The sequence below is a fragment of the Mercenaria mercenaria genome, chromosome 9 (assembly GCF_021730395.1).
Source record: "Mercenaria mercenaria strain notata chromosome 9, MADL_Memer_1, whole genome shotgun sequence".
NCBI lineage: Eukaryota > Metazoa > Mollusca > Bivalvia > Venerida > Veneridae > Mercenaria > Mercenaria mercenaria.
In genome coordinates, this window is record NC_069369.1 from 58,961,437 (window position 1) to 58,983,331 (window position 21,895).

The window sequence follows — 21,895 nt, forward strand, 5'->3', positions numbered from 1 at the left end:
AACCGCTCTCGAGTCCGCTTCCTGGAAAAAACAGTACTAGTGTCATATGAGAAGTCATGGTAGTGATTCCAGTGAGGCTCGAACCCACGACCCCTTGATTGGGTGGCCGACACCTTATCCATTAGAACACCACTTCCCTAATATTATTTCATAATTATGTCTCCCACCACACAGTAGCTGAACTACTGATAAGGGGGATATTTTTTGTTAAAGGGGAATATTGTTCTCTTCAAAAATTTATCACAGGGGCTGGGGGGATTTTGTCCAACTTGTTATTTTCACAAGAGGGATTTTGTCCACCTTGATAATTTTACAGGGGGGGATTTTCTCCAGTTAGATCAGAAATAGCAAGGGGGATTTTCTCCAGGAGGGATTTTGTCCGTTTCCCATGGGAGACACACTGATTCTGTCACAAATTTTGTCCGCACTCCAAGTTGAAGATTTCTCATCCGATCTTCACCAAACTTGAACAAAATGTGTTTGACCATAAGACTTTGGCCAAGTTTGATAGGAACCACTGGTCTGAACCATCCAGACAAACTAGACATTACTGATAGGAACCACTCATCCAAACCATCACACCACTTTGAATCACTAAAGGATAAGGCAGTTGTGGGAGACATGCATTTTTCTCAAAAGCAGCGCTAGTGGGTCTTAATATCTTCAACAGTGAAAGGGCAACACACTGGATTTTTGGTCCATACCATATCAAAAGTCTAGTGCAAAGGCAGTCTTAAGTGCAATAGAACAGTGAATCTGCTACAGAGAAGACAACAAATTCATCTTATTTCCATATTGCCAATTTAGCTTGCTGCAGGAGCCTTTTTCCAAGAAATATTTCCTACTTGTTCGTGTAACAGTTACACAGTAAAATAAGGTGACAGCCATGTGTCTGTAAGTCGGATGATTGATTTAGCTAAACCCTGTCTAAATAAGTTCTGTAACACAATACTCACTTTAAGTTAGAGGTATACATCTGGTTGATCGATTCATAGATGTCTTCCACACAAGGCCAGGTGATTTTATGCTTACAGCCATTGGAATACAACTACTCCCATCCTGAAATTATTAATAAAAAGAAAAGAAACAGCTGCCAAAATAATTGAAGAAACATGGCCTAAGATATTCGAATCTAGTAGATATCAAGTTATCAAGAATTACTGTCAAAAGTTTTATATTTAAATAGAGAAAATATCAAATTTCACAGAATTGGCAAACAGAGACACTGTTAGGAACTGGCTATTAAATAAAGGAACGAAAGTTTAAAAAATTTCTACTGTGATACTGGCTTTCTTCAAAGAAAATTCATTTAGTTATTTAACAGATGCTATTAACTGTCACCAATTTGACCATTTCATTGATCTAAACTATTTGACCTAAGTGTCGGTATAAAGAACTATATTCAAGAGAAGAGTATAACAAAACTTAACCCTTGGTCAAAAGTATTTTTATAATTATGAAAGTGCATGTGCAGCTACACCAAGGCCTTATCATGTCCTATAAACTTATAAGTGCTTACTTTATAACACGTCTTAAAAGAAATTAGATTGAATACAAAAATCTTTTTATTTATTTTTGTTGGGTTTAACGTCGCACCGACACAATTTTAGGTCATATGGCGACTTTCCAGCTTTAATGGTGGAGGAAGACCCCAGGTGCCCCTCCGTGCACTATTTCATCACGAGCGGGCACCTGGGTAGAACCACCGACCTTCCGTAAGCCAGCTGGATGGCTTCCTCACGTGAAGAATTCTACGCCCCAAATGAGGTTTCGAACCCACATCGATGAGGGGCAAATGGTTTGAAGTCAACGACTCTAACCACTCGGCCACGGAGGCCCCCAAAAATCTTTTTAAAAAATATAAGACAGTACTTGGTAAAAATACAGATGGCTTACAAAACTAGTCATATTTTGCCTACCGGTATTCTGGTAATGAAAAATACATTTTGGAAAGTCCTTGAAAAAGAAGTTCTGTCCAGTCCTATATTACAAACAAGTTAAACAGATATCAGCAATTGCTGGCAGATTCCTTGATTCCACCTCTCTCAACACAGGAACAACAGTCGTCTAGCAAACCGCTGGCCCGGAAAATGTAGATCTGTTACTCCCAAACGACACCATTTTGCGGATATATTGTCACCAGAATCCTTCAATGGTACCGTTAGTAGTCTTGATTGGCAGTCAAAAGGATCAAAGAATTTATCACAGACAAAACTTGAAATATGGAAAAGAAACAAATGCTGAAAATGGAAGGCGAAAAAAACCTGACAATTTCCAATTCCCATCTCTCTCAACACTGGAGAAACTTTCATCTAAACACTGCCGGCCCCGAATTGTAGACCAGTATCTCCAACACGACTCCATGCTGCGGATATATTATCACCGGGATCCTAAATGGCATCGATAGCTGTGTAGATCAACAGTAAAGGGATCTGTCAGGCCTCGACATCAGTAAAAAAAAAGAAAAAAAACTTGGCCACAGCCAGAAAACAGCAGCAATGGAAACCTATCATATTAGAACTTTATTTACCAAAGTTAACAATAATAATTTACTGCTAAATCTAAAAGACCATAAAATTTAATGCAGCAAAAATTATAATAATTGAAAGACATGTTAAAAAATCTCCAAGGTGTAGCAAACTCATGACTATCTTAAATCTACTGGCACTACATCATGCATTGCTATCATTTCAGCTTCCTACTTTTTAACCTTCACCTGAACAAAGACTGCTAAGATGACTAATTAAAAGAAAACTTAGCAAAAATGAAAGCTAGCCAAGCTTCATCAGATACAAAACCAATATATACTGAATAAAACAAGAGCTGTCACTAATGGTGACAAATACCCCAACAGCGCCTTGACCTTTGACCTGGTGACCTTGACCTTTGACCTGGTGACCCCAAAGTCAGTAGGGGTTGTGTACTCAATAAGTACTTTCAGCATGTGAAGTCTGAAGGTCTTGGGTGCCGTGGTTCGCGAGTAAAGTGCCTTCATGCACAAAGTTAACGTTGTGACGAACGAACTAACAAACGGATGGACAGTTGAAAACTAATATGCCTCCCTTTGGGGGCATAAAAAAGTTAACCAGCTATTTGCTACTTTGCCAATATTTTGAAAAATTAACATTTGAAAGATAAATCCTAAAGCTGATACTGGCTACATGTAATTTATTTCAAAATGTACTTTTCTAAGCTTTAACTTGTATCTCAATAAAAAAAAACTTACTTCATAGTAAAACGGAGGCTGATTATACTTGAAATCAGCTCAACAGAGTAACCAAACTTTCACTTCATTGCAGAAAAAATTGGCTACTGTACAACCATTCTATACTATTATGAAATACAAGGTTTTTGCCACTGATTTACTTGAATAATACTAAATCCTATTTTACCTTTGAGTGGCATTCTATTGAAAGATAAAAATGCAAACTTACTCCAGTTTTGTGCATTTTCCACTGTAACTTGAAAACTCTATTAGAAATCAAATCCACTTAAAAAATACCTTGCCAAAGTGATATAAAAATTAAATCAACTTTAACCTTGCCACTGTGTTTTACAAATTAAATTAACTCAAAAGTTCTTACCACTTTACAAAACAAAAAAATACTAATATGCCATGCCACTGTCTCTTTAACAGAATATAAACCTAACTCTGCCACTGCTTTACAAAATCATTAGTTCTACTGTCTGGTCATTGTGTTTTAAAAAAACAATTAATTTAAACATTTTGAGTTTGATATTAACTCGCACAATTTTACAATATAATTCATTTAACATTCCTTCACTGCACTTTTTTTCACTGCATTATACAAGGTAATTCTTTGACAGTCATTCAATGCACAAAAGCATTACATTGCACAACGTTATTCTAGTAACTATTTTCATTTAACATTCACTTCATGATAAATGATTTTTTTTTCAAAATATTTCTGTTTTAACAAACATTCTGAAGCTAATCTTTTCCTTTATTGTACCTACCATCCCTATTTCTTGAAATTTACTCCAAAAATACACAATATTCCTAATTAAATTTAAACAGAAAACATAAGATTTCATTAATAGAACTAAACAGCATTCAATAAAGCTTATCAGCTTAGGATTTTCTCTGAACTGGCTACAGTTACAGAGTTGAGCAATTATAATGATATGGTACTCTAGTGTCTTTCGACTGTCAAGTTTGACAGTGGCTATAAAACAGTACAGTCCGCAGTACAGTCAGCAGTACAGTCCAGGAGATAAGTAAACCTCACAGACGTATCTCCTCAGCAGTCAGAATGAGCAACACAATCATACAGCTCAAACACACATAAATAATGAATAAAAAATGTCTGTAGGAAGACCACAACCAAACACATTTGTACTTAACCTTCAACTCTAAATAATATCTTTCTACTTAAGTATCAAGATTGTCTTTGAAATGGAAAACTAGAAACTCAGTTGCCAAAATGCTGCCATTCCTAAACAGATTTGCAGGCAGTATGTGGAGGAAAAATCTTTGGAGCAGTGTGCCTAGCACATGAAGAATTTTGAACAGAACAAAAGCTTAAATGCATTCTATTGTATATATTATATTTGAAGACGCAGTACAACCAATTTCTGATACACTTTTATACACATTGTGAAAATGATGAAAATGATAACTGGCCCACGGATTTTAAGTAAATTTGGCATTTGGGCTACAGGTTGCTGGACGACCTTGAACTAAACAAACACCTCAATCTTTTCTGTTACAATAAAATGACAATTTTTCCAAAATACTTGTTACTAAATTAAGTTATTATGCCAATCAGTATGCAGAACTAAATATGTACTAGGTAAACAGAAATGCTGATGAAAATGTTCTTCTATTGTTATGCTTCTACAACTAGACAGTAATTTAGTGTATTGACTAACTGACTCTAAATTGAAATTTTACTTTGTTTAGTAACATGTAATTACTTCAATTTCTTTTAACAATTCCAGCTTAGAAAACCAAAAATAAATGCCTTGCTGATTGGCCCTTGATATTACATGAAGTATCAGATCTAAACACAAGTTGAGCAAAACAATTTTCTCCCATCTACCACTGTTTATCTATCCTCATGGCAACAGTAATGGCAAGCTGGCTTAGTGGAATTCCTCTTCAACAGCTGTACCGGACAGACAGATTACTAAAATCCTTCCAAATAGTTGTACAGGACTGGTTGCTCTTCACTCGCAATACCTGGCTGGGACAGATGGCTTGGTGGAATTCCTCCTCAACAGTTGGTTGGGGCCTTTAGAAGCTGTTCTGACAGCCTACTTGGCCATAAGTATAGGAGAATAGATGGCTTGGTGGAATTTCTCCAAAACAGCTGTTGGGACAGCTGGCCAGGAAATTCCTCGCAAACAGCTGGCTTGGAAGACTTCCTCACCAACAGCAGGTTGGGGCAGGTGGTTTGGTGGAATTCCTCCCGCAACAGCTGGATGGGACAGCTTCGTAGAGTTCCTCCTTTTGGAGCTGTCATGACAGCTAATTTGGAAAGAAGTATAGGACATTATCAGGTGGTTTTGTGGAATTCCTCCCGCAACAGCTGGATGGGACAGCTTGGTAGAATTCCTCCTTTTGGAGCTGTCATGACAGCTAATTTGGACAGAAATATAGGACTTTATTGGACAGTAAAGGACAGGTGTATGGAGGTTTGCTGGCTTGTGGAATATCATCCTTGGCAGCTGAGAGAGAGCTGGCTTGGTTGAATTCTACATGGCAGCAGTTTTAGCCAGAGCCAACTGGTCTGAGTTTCCACTCTTAGAAGAACTGGACAGCTACTTGTGGGAGAAGTATCAGACAGCTACCGTGGTTGAATATCCACCCTGGCAACAGAACTGGACAATTGCTTTCAAGCAAAAAGCCACGAGGATAGAAAAAGCAATTAAGTAGAAAAGAGACTTTGACATTTAGTCTATGTAAAATAGACTTGATTCCATCACTCAGTTCTTTCAAAAGTTTAAATCAATGAGTCAGTTAGTAATACCTAATTCAAAAGAGAATGTTCAGATTTCCTTGATGGTAGTAGAATTATTCTAAACAAATAATAACTAATAATCATAAATAAAACCTATGAACTCTGAAATTGTTGACCTCTGTATTTTCTAAATAATATTTTAGAAGTGAATTTAGCCATTAACCCAATGCCTAATTTCTGTACCAGTAAATACTGTTGAAATACTCTGTCGACAGTAGTAGTTTTAAGGTTAAGCTCCCTTTATCAATCTTTAGAACAGGTCTCCCATCTTTTATTTAAATGTATAGGTAAAGCCATTTGAGTATGGGTGTAATGTTAAGAAAAAAAACAATGTGTTCATTATTTATCTTGCAATGCAGATATTTATATCATACAGCTTCAGAAAGAAGTGAATGGCTTATGATCTTCCTACATTCTACCATATCATCCCTATTCACTGCAATTTTGTCCAAAAATATGCGATGGCAAATGTTACATTGCCCTTAAAATGAGTTGATATGGCAGTTTTCATACAAAACCAGTAGCCAGAATTGAACCTTTGCCTTATTCTACCATATCCCTATTAGCTACAGGATTTAATCATTAAGAAATTATCAGATATGCAAGAAGTAGTTTAGTTTAAATTTTAACCAGAAGCCAGTTTTTCCTTGGCTTTTATCACCAGTACCAGAGTCCTAGCAATGAAATTCGGTGTTCTTCCTGAGATTCTGTGATATATGATCAATTTTGGGCAAATTTTGGATGAATCCCATTGTTTATAATATTGCTGGTCAGAAATATAAACTTACAGTAACCTTCACTTTTGAATTAAGGCCCAATACACCCTCAAAGACATTCAGTAATTCCAAAAAACACACTATGATTAGTGAGTTACATGTATGACATAAATGAATGCTCAGGTAGAACACTGAAATCAGATACAAATAAAAAATTGGCCAAAAAAAAAATGATCTACAAATGCTAAGAAAAAGATATGACCAGCAACCCTCAGATTCTGATGTGTGGATTTTCACTAAACCAAGTAAATGGCCTGGCTACAACTGATGCATATATTTTATGATATGGTAGTACCTATTACCTTGTTATTTTGAGGGCTGACTTAAACACTATTGTACAGTTCTCTTTCACACTAACAGTGGCAGAAAACACCTTATTCTACCTTATCATCCCTATCCACTGAAATATAGTCGAAAAATACAAAAATAAAAAAAAGATGCGGTGATATGGTAGTTTTTAGAAACCTGCAGCCAGTATGTCTCTGTCTTATCCTACCGCATCCCTATCAGATTATTCTTAAATGTAGAAAGTGGTAGCTTTTCAGTCTTAATTGTAATCAGTTATATTACCAGGCCTCCACTTGATTTTGCTTAAACCGGCCTGGCTTTCAATAAGAGTTGACAAAATAAATGATAAGGTAGTATCTTAAACTGTATTAAATTTTAGGGCATAAAGCATATTGGCAGACACCTTTCCTAAAACACTACATGTACTATGATTATTGCATTTAATCTAGAACATTATCAATGCCTGCATTTAATTAACATTATAATTATGCTTTATTCAACCTATAACCAGCTCTAACTTAATAATGTGGTGATATGATATAACAAGTTTAGTCAACATACAGTGACTTAATTTTGACCTTCCCTTATGCAATGGCTGGCACCTTGCTCCTAACAGTGTCTGACACTTCAAAAACATGAATTTACTTGCAGCATTGCAGTGGCTGTAACCTTTCTTGAAATATTTTTTTCCTATAATGTGGTTAATGATGAACTAGTGTAATATAAAAAAAAAACATCCAGTATTGAACACAATGGTTGAAAATAAATGTACTTTGTGAGATAAAAGTTATATATGAGCATGAAACTCAACCTGCATTATAGTATAATAGCAGTTCAGTAGCCAAACATTTCTGCAATAATAATTGAGTTAATTCTTATAAAATGCATTCTCGCATACCAGAGGTTTACCGTGGTTCCCCAGATGAACCTCTGGCACATTTCGCCGATATTTATGGTTTGGTTACATTACAGGTAAAACGTTTCAGCCAATCAGCATCGTTTCGCGACAAATCGTAGCGAACCAATCAAAATAGTCCGTGAAAAGCATGACCGCGTCCTTTCAATATTATCGAGGGAATACGATGTCCATTTACGACGAATATTATTATTTCTTGATGTAAATCTCTTAACGTCGAATAACAGGAATAAATCTTTATTTATCACAATCATGGAATACAGCCTTTATCCATCGTAAGCAAGTATCTTGTTTACATATTTTTTGAAGTTTCAATTCGGAGTTCCAAATAATGGCGAACAATGATTGGCTGAAACCACTCCCGATAGTAATTACGAGTGCGCATGCTCACCAAGTAAACGATGGAAATAAATCAGAGGTTCGTCTCGGGATTTTGACGAACCTCTGATGGATGAGAATGATAAAATGCAGCCAGTACCCAATGACAAAGTTCGTAACAATAACTTGGTAACCATCAAGTTAATACTTATAAAATGTGGCCAGAACCCGCAATGACAAGTTTGTAACAACTAGGAAATGCTTTTGTAAAAAAGCGCATGTCTCCCCAAATGCAAAGTCCTATAGGCAAGAAGTCAGTAGAGGTCAGGAGCGAAAGTCAAAGAGACACTGATGGTTGGCTGCAATAGGGATCATGTATTTGGCATGTCCAGTCATCCCGCTAAATTTCGACATTCTTGGCCTACTGGTTCTCAAGTCACTGTTCAGGCTCCTGTGACCTTGACCATTGATCAAGTGACCTCAAAATAAATAGGGGTCATCTACTCTGCATGTCCAATCATCCTATTAAGTTTCAACATTGTAGGTCAAGTGGTTCTCAAGTTATTTCCAAAAAATGATTTTACATGAACAGGCCACTGTGACCTTGACTTTTAATAGACTGACCCCAAAATCAATAGGGGTCATCTACTCTGCATGTTCAATCATCCTATGAAGTTTCAACATTCTGGGTCAAGTGGTTCTCAAGTTATTGATCGGAACTGGTTATCAATGTTCAGGCCCCTGTAACCTTGACCTTTAACAGAGTGACCCCAAAAACAATAGGGGTCATTTACTCTGCATGAACAATCATCCTATGAAGTTTCAACATTCTGGGTCGAGAGGTTCTCAAGTTACTGATTGGAAATGGTTTTCCATGTTCAGGCCCCTGTGACCTTGACCTTTAACAGAGTGACCCTAAAATCGTTAGGGGTCATCTACCCTGCATGACCAATCATCCTATGAAGTTTCATCATTCTGGGTCAAGTGGTTCTCAAGTTACTGACCGGAAATGGTTTTCAATGTTCAGGCCCCTGTGACCTTGACCTTTCACAGAGTGACCCCAAAATCATTAGGGGTCATCTACTCTTCATGACCAATCATCCTATTAAGTTTCAACATTCTGGGTCAAGTGGTTCTCAAGTTACTGACCGGAAATGGTTTTCAATGTTCAGGCCCCTGTGACCTTGACCTTTAATGGAGCAACCCCAAAATTGATAGGGGTCATCTACTCTTTATGACCAATCATCCTATTAAGTTTCAACATTCTGGGTCAAGTGGTTCTCAAGTTACTGACTGGAAATGGTTTTCAATGTTCAGGCCCCTGTGACCTTGACCTTTAATGGAGTGACCCCAAAATCGATAGGGGTCATCTACTCTTCATGACCAATCATCCTATGAAGGTTCAACATTCTGGGTCAAGTGGTTCTCTAGTTACTGATCGGAAATGGTTTTCAATGTTCAGGCCCCTGTGACCTTGACCTTTGACGGAGTGACCCCAAAATCAATAGGGGTCATCTACTCTTCATGACCAATCATCCTATGAAGTTTCAACATTCTGGGTCAAGTGGTTCTCAAGTTATTGATCGGAAATGGTTTTCAATGTTCAAGCCCCTGTGACCTTGACCTTTGACGGAGTGACCCCAAAATCAATAGGGGTCATCTACTCTGCATGACCAATCATCCTATGAAGTTTCAACATTCTGGGTCAGGTGGTTCTCTAGTTATTGATCGGAAATAGTTTTCAATGTTCAGGCCCCTGTGACCTTGACCTTTGACGGAGTGACCCCAAAAACAATAGGGGTCGTCTACTCCAGCAGCCCTACAACCCTATGAAGTTTGAAGGTTCTAGGTCAAATGGTTCTCCAGTTATTGCTTGGAAATGAAGTGTGACGTACGGACGGAAGGACGGACGGACGGACAGGGCAAAAACAATATGTCTCCTGGGGGAGACATAATAAGGGGTAACCATAGAGTTAATTAACTTATTAAATGTAGCCAGTACCTATAAACAAAGTTCGTAACAATATAGGGTAACCTTTAGGTAATTCTTATAAAAATTAATTATTATAAAACGTAGCCAGTACCTAATGACAAAGTTCATAACAATAAAGGGTAACCATTAAGTTAATACTTATAAAATGTAGCCAGTACTTAATGACATAGTTTGTAGCAATAAAGGGTAACCATTTGGTTAATTCTTATAAATTGTAGCCAGTACCTAATGACAAAGTTCATAACAATAAAGTGAAACCATTAATACTTAAAAAATGTAGCCAGTACCTATTAACAAAGTTTGTAACAATAAAGGGTAACCATTAATTTAATTCTTATAAAAATGTAGCCAGTACCTAATGACAAAGTTCATAACAATAAAGGATAAGCTTAATTGGTAATATTCCTACATCTCTTTGCCTGCCTTAATCAGTCATCAAAACATTTAACAATGAATAGCCAGTACCTTAATCATTGAAGTATTTGAAAAAGAGCAGCCATGAATTAATTAAATGATTCATTATAATAATACCTGAACAATGATTAATCACCTTGAAAAACAGAGCCATTAATTCTAGCTGAAATATAATGAAAAAATTTTCTATTTTGGACAATAATATAATTCCAGTATTACGATTTGTAACACATTCGCTAGGAATTGTTAGTTTATCTTTATTTCTTAATGCAGTCATACATTTACCAGCACTGATGCTGGGTATTTTACAATGAATGAGGAGCCAGTTTATTTATCTCTTTGCCTTATTCTGTCATTACAATTACAAATAACCAGTAACCAGAACATTGAATGGCAGTTTTGATCATTAAATATATGAATTTTATGGAACTTTCCATTTTGTATGTTCTACATTAAATAAGAAAAAGTAAGATTACTTTCATGATGATCTTAAATGAAATGAATGGTGGATGATGACCTAGTGGCTAAGTGTGTGATGCTTCTCTAAGGGCTACTGGTTAGAGCCCAGTGACTAGAATACCTCCAGATAGCAGATAATGGATTGCTGAACACCGCATACTAAAACACTGCTTGTTTACTTAATTTAAACAATTATGAGAAACTAGACAAATCTTCCCTCCCAATTTAGGCATACTTATTTCTCCAACACTTCCAACTTGAAATTTCTACTGAGAAAGCAGCAAACATGCAAAGTGCAGTGCAAGGGAGGGAGGTGTACAGTGCCAGGGAGGAATGCATGCCACCTTCTCAACTGAATGTTCCTTGTCAAAGATCAGAGAAATAAATGACTGCAAAAATGTTTTTAAAGCATTTATGAAAGAAAATCACAATACTAAAAATTTGTAGATTTAGCAAAGCAAGCTTGGATTCAGTACTTGGTGAAAGACAATATAGACCTTTCTGGCGTTACCAAGATGGAATTCACCACGATTATATTCTCAGGACCTAACCAGATCATATCTGGACATTCAGTAACATAGTGCCAGTCACAACATACAGCATATTAATTTGGACTTTAGAACATCCTTCTTTGTATTAATTTAGTTTATCAACACTGCTAATCAATGCAGTAACTCTTTGCGATCTGCTCTGGAGTCATATTGTTTATAAATTCAAGGGACATAACTCTGAAGTAACTTCTCTAAATTGGCTTTTTCATCAATCCTGACCTACATTTTGCGGAAATAAGTAAGATCAATATCAAAGAAAATACACAAAAAAATTGTATTAAGTGCACACACAATTTTCTGAACATTCAGTAATTCAAGGGCAGTAACTAATCCTTGCATTTCATAGGGAATCCTATCGTGTACTGCCATAGCCAAGATAAATAAACATATCCTTTTACTGACTCCTATTCACATTCAATTTTAACAAAATCACATGTCATTCAGTACAGCTGAAAGTGACAAACCTGCTTCGAAGTCCCATATAAAACCTTCACTAAAATTTCTATGTGAGAATAAGGCAGGACTTTGTCAAAAAATTTGGAACAGCTATACTATTGCTTAAGATTTTGCTGGATGTTGACCCAAAGTTCCTAAAGGCTGCTTCAAATTCTACACTATTAGATGTAATAATAACAAATTCACAGGATGCCTACAGATAAACTGGCAGGAAGTAAAGAATGACAATAACAAAGGCATCGTTTTTAAATTTTAGTGGTTGCCACTCAAGCTGAGAAAAAAAGTATCAAATTGTTTTTGAGAATCTATATTGTAAACATAAAAAAATCAAGCCAAAGCCATGATATTCTCAAAAAGACCTTACCTTTCCAGATGCACAGCTTCCACCTTGACACACCTTGTCCCTTTCTAACACACCTTGTCCCTTTCTTAGAAAAACATACATGCTGGCTTTACACTGTACAGCAATTGCTACTTGGGAATTACAATTCAACCGCAACCATGGTGAAGATTGTAGAATATTTCCTCAGTGTCATCACAGTTCCTACAAGATACATCAAACAAGAAGAATCATTTAACCTCAGATACAATAAAAGAATTTAATATTAGTAATATTATCTAATTTCAAAGTCCAACAACAAATACATGCACATATAACCGTAACCTTTAGCCTGCTGGCGGCAAGTGATAGTGCGTCTGTGCAGGCTTATCAAGGTCTGCACTGTTTGCTATTCAGTCAGTAAATTTTCATTGAACATTCCTTCGATAAACAAGAGGGCCATGATGGCCTTGTATCGCTCACCCGAGTACCATTGCTCTTAATGATAAGATCAAGTTTTGATATAGATCACATAGGCTTACACATTAAATATCATCAGGATAAATATTTTCTTTTATTATACCTCACTTTTGTCTACAATGGTAAAATCCCATTAATCGAAAAAGAGATATTTTGATTATCAGAAACATTTTCAACCTTTTTGACACGTGACCAAGCGAAAGTGACTGTCAGGTCATGTGACCGCGCTGATATTTTGAATGTCATATAAGGGCAAATAACTCCTTCAATTTTTTAGCCAAAATGATTGCCTCCCTTGTACACGATGTCATATTGTAATGATGTCACTATTCAATGTGTACACAGGTAATTACCGCGCTAAAGATGAAACTGTTGATTTAAATGAATTAAAAACATTTTTAAAACTTTTTATGTGCTTAATTTTGTTCGGTATAATAAAATAAATATCATATGACAGCATGTGTGACACTGATATTGTCAACCCTCGAAACAGAATGTCATCACTCAGCTTTCGCCTCGGGTGACATTCTGCCCTAGTATAAGAAATTTCTTACCATGAAAGACATAAATAATGTTTCAAACCAATCTCATAAGAAGCTGCTAGGTATATTCATTTACACAAACTAGAATGTGTCTGTAGGACACAGGGTGTGCCCCCCATTGGTATATTTGTCAAATAAGGGGCAATAATTCAAATGTTTGCAGTGTTAATGGGGTTTAGCCTAAACATACATTTTATGAAAAGGTTTCATTATTCTAGGCCATATATTATTGAGCTATGAGCATCACAAACAAAAAATCAACTATTTTGGCTATTTCAAGGGGCATAACTCTGTAATAAGCATAAAGATTCTCAAGAAGAATGCCAAGTGAGAAAGGTCACATCATGATAAAGACTCTAGCAAGGTTTCATGAATTTACAATAAATATTTTTTGAGCTAGGCACATAATTAGGTGAAAAGGTGCATTTTTTTACTATTTCAGGGGCCATAACTTCAAAAATAGGGGGTGGAGCCGGCCAAAATATAGGTGTGCAAGTTTATATCATGATAATGACTTTTGCAAGTTTTCAACCATTTATATTAAATACTTTTTGAGCTAGGTACGTCACAAGGTGAAAATGTGCATATTAGACTATTTCAGGGGACGTAACTCTGGAAATAGGGGGCGGAGCCAGATAAAAAATAAGAGGTGCACAAGTTCATATCATGATAAAGACTCATACAAGATTTAATCAATTTATATGAAACACATTTTGAGCTAAGCGCGTCACAAGGTGAAAATGGGCATTTTTGCCTATTTCATGGGCCATAACTCTAAAAATAGCGGACAGACCAAAATAAACTAGAAATGTGTCCATGGGACACAGATGCCCCCACTACATGACATTAGTCAGGGGCCAGAACTCCTACAATATTGAATGAATCCGGATGCGAAACCCCAGGTGCACAACTACACATGCTGACCAACATTCCTGTAAACTTTGGTGATTCTAGGTCAAATACTTTTGGGGCTATGCGCGACACAACATTAAAATGACCAATTTTTTACTAAGTCAGGGGCCATAACTCCTACATGACTGGATGAATCCGGACGCGAAACCCCAGGTGCACAACTACACATGCTGACCAACATGCCTGTAAAGTTTTTTGACTCTAGGTCATATACTTTTGGAGCTAGGCACAACACAACATTAAAATGACCAATTTTTACGAAGTCAGGGGCCATAACTTCTACATGACTGCATGAATCCGGACGTGAAACCCCAGGTGCACAACTACACATGCTGACCAACATTCCTGTAAACTTTGGTGATTCTAGGTCAAATACTTTTGGAGCTATGCGCGACACAACATTAAAATAACCAATTTTTTACTAAGTCAGGGGCCATAACTCCTACATGTCTGGATGAATTCGGACGCGAAACCCCAGGTGCACAACTACACATGCTGACCAACATGCCTGTAAAGTTTTGTGACTCTAGGTCATATACTTTTGGGGCTAGGCACGACACAACATTAAAATGACCAATTTTTACGAAGTCAGGGGCCATAACTTCTACATGACTGCATGAATCCGGACGTGAAACCCCAGGTGCACAACTACACATGCTGACCAACATTCCTGTAAACTTTGGTGATTCTAGGTCAAATACTTTTGGAGCTATGCGCGACACAACATTAAAATAACCAATTTTTTACTAAGTCAGGGGCCATAACTCCTACATGTCTGGATGAATCTGGACACGAAACCCCAGGTGCACAACTACACATGCTGACCAACATGCCTGTAAAGTTTTGTGACTCTAGGTCATATACTTTTGGAGCTAGGCACAACACAACATTAAAATGACCAATTTTTACAAAGTCAGGGGCCATAACTTCTACATGACTGAATGAATCCGGACGCGAAACCCCAGGTGCACAACTACACATGCTGACCAACATTCCTGTAAAGTTTTGTGACTCTACGTCAAATACTTTCAGAGCTACGCGCGACACAACATTTTCGGAAGGACGGACGGACGGAAGGACGGACGGACAAGAGCAAATCTATATGCCCCCCCCAAAGTGGGGGCATAAAAATAGGAGGTGCGCATGTTCATATCATGATTAAGACTCATGCAAGGTTTCATGAATCTATATCAAATACTGTTTGAGCTAGGCGTGTCGCAAGGTGAAAATGTGCATTTTTGACTATTTCAGGGGCCATTAATCTAAAAATAGGGAGCGGAGCCAGACGAAAAATAGTAGGTGCCCAAGTTCATATCATGATAAAGACTCGTGCAAGGTTTTATCAATTTATATCAAATACTTTTTGAGCCAGGCGAGTCACAAACTTCAGACGGACGGATGGACAGACGGACAAGACCTCACTGATTGTCCAAATCCATCTGATGACATAAATGAAAATTCAGATCAGTATCTTCATTAGTTACTCCAGAACCTATGATTGAATCTGACAGATTCATCATGGAATCCAGGATTTAGTGTTGTTAAAGATATTTTGCAAGTTTGTATCAAATCAAACCATAAATAAAGTCTCTATATGGCTGCAAAAGCCAAAATAGCCAATTTTGGACCTTTAAGGGGCCATAACTCTGGAACCCATGATGGGATCTGGCCAGTTTTCAAAAAGAATCAAAATATGCCAATACAAGTAGTGTGCAAGTTTGATTAAAGTTGATTGCAAAATGTTGTTTATCGTGTTCACAAGCAAAACAAGAGCTGTCGCATGACAGCGCGCTAGACTATTCGAAGAATTGATTGAAGAATGGGGTCAAAATATTTCCATAGATTTTCAGACAAAAGAAAAAAATGGATTAAACAAAAACTGTTCCTGTATTTGTGGATTTCGATTAGTCTTGCACTAAGTGGCAATGTGTGACCATGATGGCAAATATGTTATTAAGTTATATGTTAGGCAAACCATGGACTTGTATGAAAAGTTTAACTAATTTCCAAGTCCAAAAAGGGTCATAATTCAGTCAAAATAGTTGACAGAGTTATGTACACTTGCCTACAGATGGAAATCATGTTGATATACTAGTGTTAACAGTTTCAAAGCCACAGTTCAAATATTTTGACAAAAATTTCAAAGTCCAAAAAGGGCCATAATTCTGCCAAAATAGTTGTCAAGAGTTATGTACTCTTGCCTACAGATGGAAATCATAATGATAAGTAAGTGTTTAAAGTTTAAAAGCCATATGTCAAATAATCTTGACAAAACATGGACATATATGAAAACAGAACCAATTTCCAAGTTCAAGAAGGGTCATAATTCAGCCAAAAAAGATGACAGAGTTATGTACTCTTGCCTATTGATAGAGACTATAATACTGAACAAGATATAAAAGTTTCAAAGCCATATGTCAAACACTACACAAAATATAAACTGGTACGAAAAACTTAACCAAGATTTCTAAGTCAGAAGGGGCCATAATTCAGCCAAAATGCTTGATGGAGTTATGTACTCTTGCCTACAACTGGACATGGTGATGGTAAACAAGTGTTGAAAGTTTCAAAGCTTTATCTCAAAAGACTTTGCCAAAATATGAACTGGTACGAAAAACTTAACCAAGATTTCTATGTCAAAAGGGGCCATAATTCAGTCAAAATGCTTGACAGAGTTATGTATTCTTGCCTAGAACTGGACATGGTGATGGTAAACAAGTGTTGAAAGTTTCAAAGCTTTATCTCAAAAGACTTTGTCAAAATGTGGACTGGTATGAAAAACTTAACCAGGGTGTGTCACGCCGATGCTGACGCCGTGGTGAGTAGGATAGCTCTACTTATTCTTCGAATAGTCGAGCTAAAAATAGCAAATTTTGGCCCTTCAAGGGGCCTAACTCTAAAATCCATGATGGGATCTGGCCAGTTTTCGAAAGGAACCGAGATATTATGCCAATACAAGTTTTGTGCAAGTTTGATTCAAGTTGATTGCAAAATGTATCTATCGTGTTCACAAGGCAAAAATAGAAAATTTTGGCCCTTAAAGGGGCCATAACTATTGAACCCATGATGGAATCTGGCCAGTTTTTGAAAGGAACCAAGTTATTTTGCCAGTACAAGTTGTGTGCAAGTTTTATTAAAGTTGATTGCAAAATATGGTCTCTATCGTGTTCACAAGCCAAAAATGGCAAATTCTGGCCCTTCAAGGGGCCATAACTCTGTAACCCATGATGGGATCTGGCCAGTTTTCGAAAGGAACTGAGATATTATGCCAATACAAGTTGTGTGCAAGTTTGATTAAAACTGATTGCAAACTGTGGTCTCTATCGTGTTCACAAGAAATTGTGAACGGACAACGTACGCACGACAGATGATCAAAAAAGCTCAGGACAGATGAGCTAACAAGAGCTGTCAGTGGACAGCGTGCTCGACTATTCTCAGTGCTATGAGTAAAACTTTAAACAATTACAATAAGCATATTCAAAGTCGAAAAGGGGCCATAATTCAGTCAAAATGCTTGATAGAGTTGCCTCCTCCTTTTTACAGACTGGAGTCATGATGGTAAACAAGTATGCAAAATATGAAAGCAATATCTCAATGGACTTTGAAAATATTTGGGGTGGTACGCAAACTTTAACATTACAATAAGCATATTCTAAGTTGAAAAGGGGCCATAATTCAGTCAAAATGCTTGATAAGAGTTGCCTTCTCCCTTTTACAGACTGGGGTTATGATGGTAAACAAGTATGCAAAATATCAAAGCAATATCTCAATGGACTTTGAAAATATTTGGGGTGGTATGCAAACTTTAACATTTGTGTGACACTCACGCCAACGCCGAGGCGAGTAGGATAGCTCCCCTATTCAAAGTCCCCTATTCTTCGAATAGTCGAGCTAAATATGGTGTTGCCCGTTTTAGAAATTTATTGAATTCAGCTAATTTAAAGAAGATATACTTACTAACTGAAGATACTGAAGATCCATGCATTAGTGGTCTAGTAGAGTGAAGGCAGAAAACATGCACGACACTTCACACCATTTCACAGCACCTTGGGAACAAAGTGTCTGGATCTCTACACAAGGACCATCATCATTTCAATTTACATGCATGGAAATAATGAAAGTCTCTGCTCTCTGAAATTAAATAAGCCAAAACAGGAAAAAACAAGAAGCTGCATTCAATAAATGCTTGATGCCCCCGGTGGCATCCTTGTCGATACAAAGCAACCTAAGTCCAAAACGAGGTCAAGTTCAAGGTCAAGGTCAAACTGAGGTCAGGTGATGTCTGAAGATGAGGAATGGTCACAGGTTACATCTGCATTAGTATCAAGTCATTCTAGTAAGGGGTATTGATGCTAGACGAAATGGTCTCATTTGGTTAACCTTGTACAGACGGACAGATGAACAAATGAACGGAAGGAAGGACGGATGGACGGACAGGACAATCACTATATGCTTCCCGCATCAGTACATGCCAGGGGCATAAAAATGCAAAATTATTTTATGTTAAGAAAGTTTAAGTTTGCTTAAATAAGGAAAGAATTCAATATTGCAGAAGTGAGTGTAACGATTACTGAATGCATAAAGGGAAGTAATTGCATTAATATACAAATTTGTAAACCTGTCAGTTGTCATTGGAGTAAAATGACAGTATATAAGCACATTAAATCACCTTTGGTGATGAGCTAGCTTTTCACTGACGGGATTTGTGTGGCACTAAAACGTTACATGAGCTACATGAAAATAATTCTGACACACTGGCCTGCCCTGGTAGAGGAAGCAAACATTCATAGAAATCTGAAAGAGAGAAAATCCTGTCTGGTCCTGGCAAGCCTTGAACCTGAAAGAAATACAAAACCTGCCCAATGTATGTTCCGTCCAAGTAAAACATGCATTAGAAGACATAGGCAAGGTATGGACCTGAAATAAATAAGAAATCCTTGCAATCCCTGATTTCCGTCTCACTCAACAAAGGAACAACTGTCATCTAGCAACCCGCCGGCATAGAAATGCAGATTAGTCACCCCCACACGTTTATATCTTGCGGACATATAGGCACCGGGTCCTCGATAGTCACAATAGCAGTCTTGATCAACAGTTAAGGGATCTGCAAGGCCTTGAAACCTGAAAGAAATATTCTGCCACCTCTGTATGTTCAGCTGTCTTAGGCAGACCTTGGACCTGGAAAAGAAGAAATCCTGCCGACCTCAAAAGTTGTCCTAGGCAGGTCTTGACACTAAAAGAAAATCCTGCCGACTGTATGTATGGACGGGACATACAGTCAGTTGTCATTGGCAGGCTGTGTACCTGAAAAAAGTGAAAATCCTCACAATCCCTGATTCCAATCTCTCAAAACACAGAGGAACAACCTTCATCTAAACACTGCACAATATTGTAGAACTAGTTACTCCCAACGTCTGCATCTTACGGATATATAGACACCAGATTATCCTCGACGGCAGTCGATAGCATGTCTTGATCAATAGTAAAGGGATCTGTCAGGCCTTGGCAGCTGTAACAAAATGCAACTCTGCCAATCTTTTGAAGCAGCATCTCCTCCTCAGCGGTCTGGAATATTGGCAGAAAAATAAAACAAAAGGAAAAAAAGCTCACTCCTACCTTCTTTAAAAAAAAGTAAAAACAAGTCCTTACCCTAACTTTAATTAAATGCAACATCAAGTTTAAAATTATTAAAATCAAAAATTAGACAAAAATTGCTTAAAACTTCCGATTAATTTACTAAAACTAAGTGGTTCACAATAGTGCTAGATTGCCTGACCATGCTTCACATCTGAAGGGTAATATATCTAGAGTGTTACCAAGGTTTTTTTGTGATCTTTTTTTTTACCTCAAATGGTTTAGTTTCCAACTGAACCTACCACTTTACATAATACCTAGTGACTTTAAACACAAGATACCATAATCAAGTTGTACATAAATTAAATTCAATTCCAAAAATGACCAAGTTTCTACTTTGACCTTTAGACCGGTAGAAAATATCTCTACTATGCGTTTTTAAGTTGTTTTCTTTTTCTGCCCTAAATAACCAAGTTTGTATATTGACTTCATTTCTGAGAGGCTTTCTGCGAGATAGGTAGAAGATGTCTCCTCTATGGTGCTAACATGTTTTTTTTTACGATGTGACCTATTGGCCTAGTTTATGGCTGGTGACAAAGTACATGTAAATAGTAAATACATTGTACTCTGTATCTGCTACTTTAAAAAAAAAATCAATTTGATTTAGTTTCCTATTAATTGGACAGGAAACAATATGAAATTACACTATTAAGACATTACTCAAGAGCCAATGACTCACGAGTTCTTGGATCAATCTTGCCAATGATTGTCTTGCAACAATTTGTACTATGTATTATGTTCTACAAGATTGTTCAAGGGCCATAACTCTGTTTTACAAAAATGATATTACCAAAATTCTTATCACTAACATTCTAGGATATGTAATATGTAACCTTGGTGAGTTTTTGAACAATTTTGTCTACTACTGAGCTTGAACAAAATACCTTCTATTATCTAATTACAAATCTTCTATTATCTAATTACAAATATGTTAAAACTTTGATTAGCTTTACAAAAAGTTGCCCATAGAAATAAATGTTGAAGAAAGTTAAGATCAACTCTTGCATCCATTCATCTCATTCACCTTGCCACTTAATTTTCCATATTATATCAACTTTAGACCTTGCCATTTTACCTTACAAAATCATTCCTTAAACAGACATTGCAAATGCCAATGAACTTAAAAACATAATTCATTTCAGTAAATTTAATTCATAAAGGAAACTTTTTAACACAAAATGCCAAAGTTTTATAATGGTATATTTAATTGTGTTTGCCAGAAATATGACTTTAATATTGCATAATGTCACAAAAGACATTTGACCTATTACCCATTAATGCCTTGATACAGCAACTTTCTATTTTATTATTTTTTTTTTCTTGGCCTAGTAACCTTGTAACCTAGTCAGTTTAAATCAAATGCACCAGTAACCAAAATGAATCAACTGAAATTCATGCCTTGCTTGCTTTTAAACATCAGCCACTGAGAATAGTACAAATACTAAGAAACAGCAACCAACACTTCACTTAAGTGAACCTTATCAAAAAATGCTGGAGATACAAAGAGTCACAATATATATGGGTACCCTTCAAATTAATTTATATTTTCTATAATACTCTTCTTTATAGATTTAAATTTTGCAATTTTGATTTATTCAAGGGCCATTACTCTAGAAGACTGGTCCTGACTAGCAAAATCAGAAATGACCTAGAAATATCCAGTATGGTTGAAATCAAAGAACAAGAGATGTAATGCTCTACTATTTGATTCAGGAATATTACCCAAATTTGCAAAATACCTATAGAGTTGAATGCAAAACTTTAAACAGGATTTACTTAGTCCAAGGGGGGAGGGGGAGGCATAATTTGGCTAAAATAAATGTCAGAGTTATGGGACTTGATGTTATCATCTA

At 36.7% G+C, this 21,895-nt stretch overlaps 1 long non-coding RNA gene across 2 annotated transcripts in view; it reads right to left on the minus strand.

Moving 5' to 3' along the window:
- LOC123552435 (uncharacterized) overlaps positions 1-21,895 on the minus strand; it is a 47,394-nt gene that overhangs the window by 4,705 nt on the left and 20,794 nt on the right. The window contains exons 3-5 of one of the 2 annotated variants that reach the window (XR_008372441.1): positions 18,366-18,539; positions 12,599-12,699; positions 957-1,059 (exon numbers count right to left, since the gene is read on the minus strand). This is a non-coding gene — a long non-coding RNA (uncharacterized LOC123552435). Of the gene's footprint in view, positions 1-956; positions 1,060-12,519; positions 12,700-18,365; positions 18,540-21,895 lie in introns of both variants that reach the window. The other variant, XR_008372440.1, reaches the window with a different exon arrangement.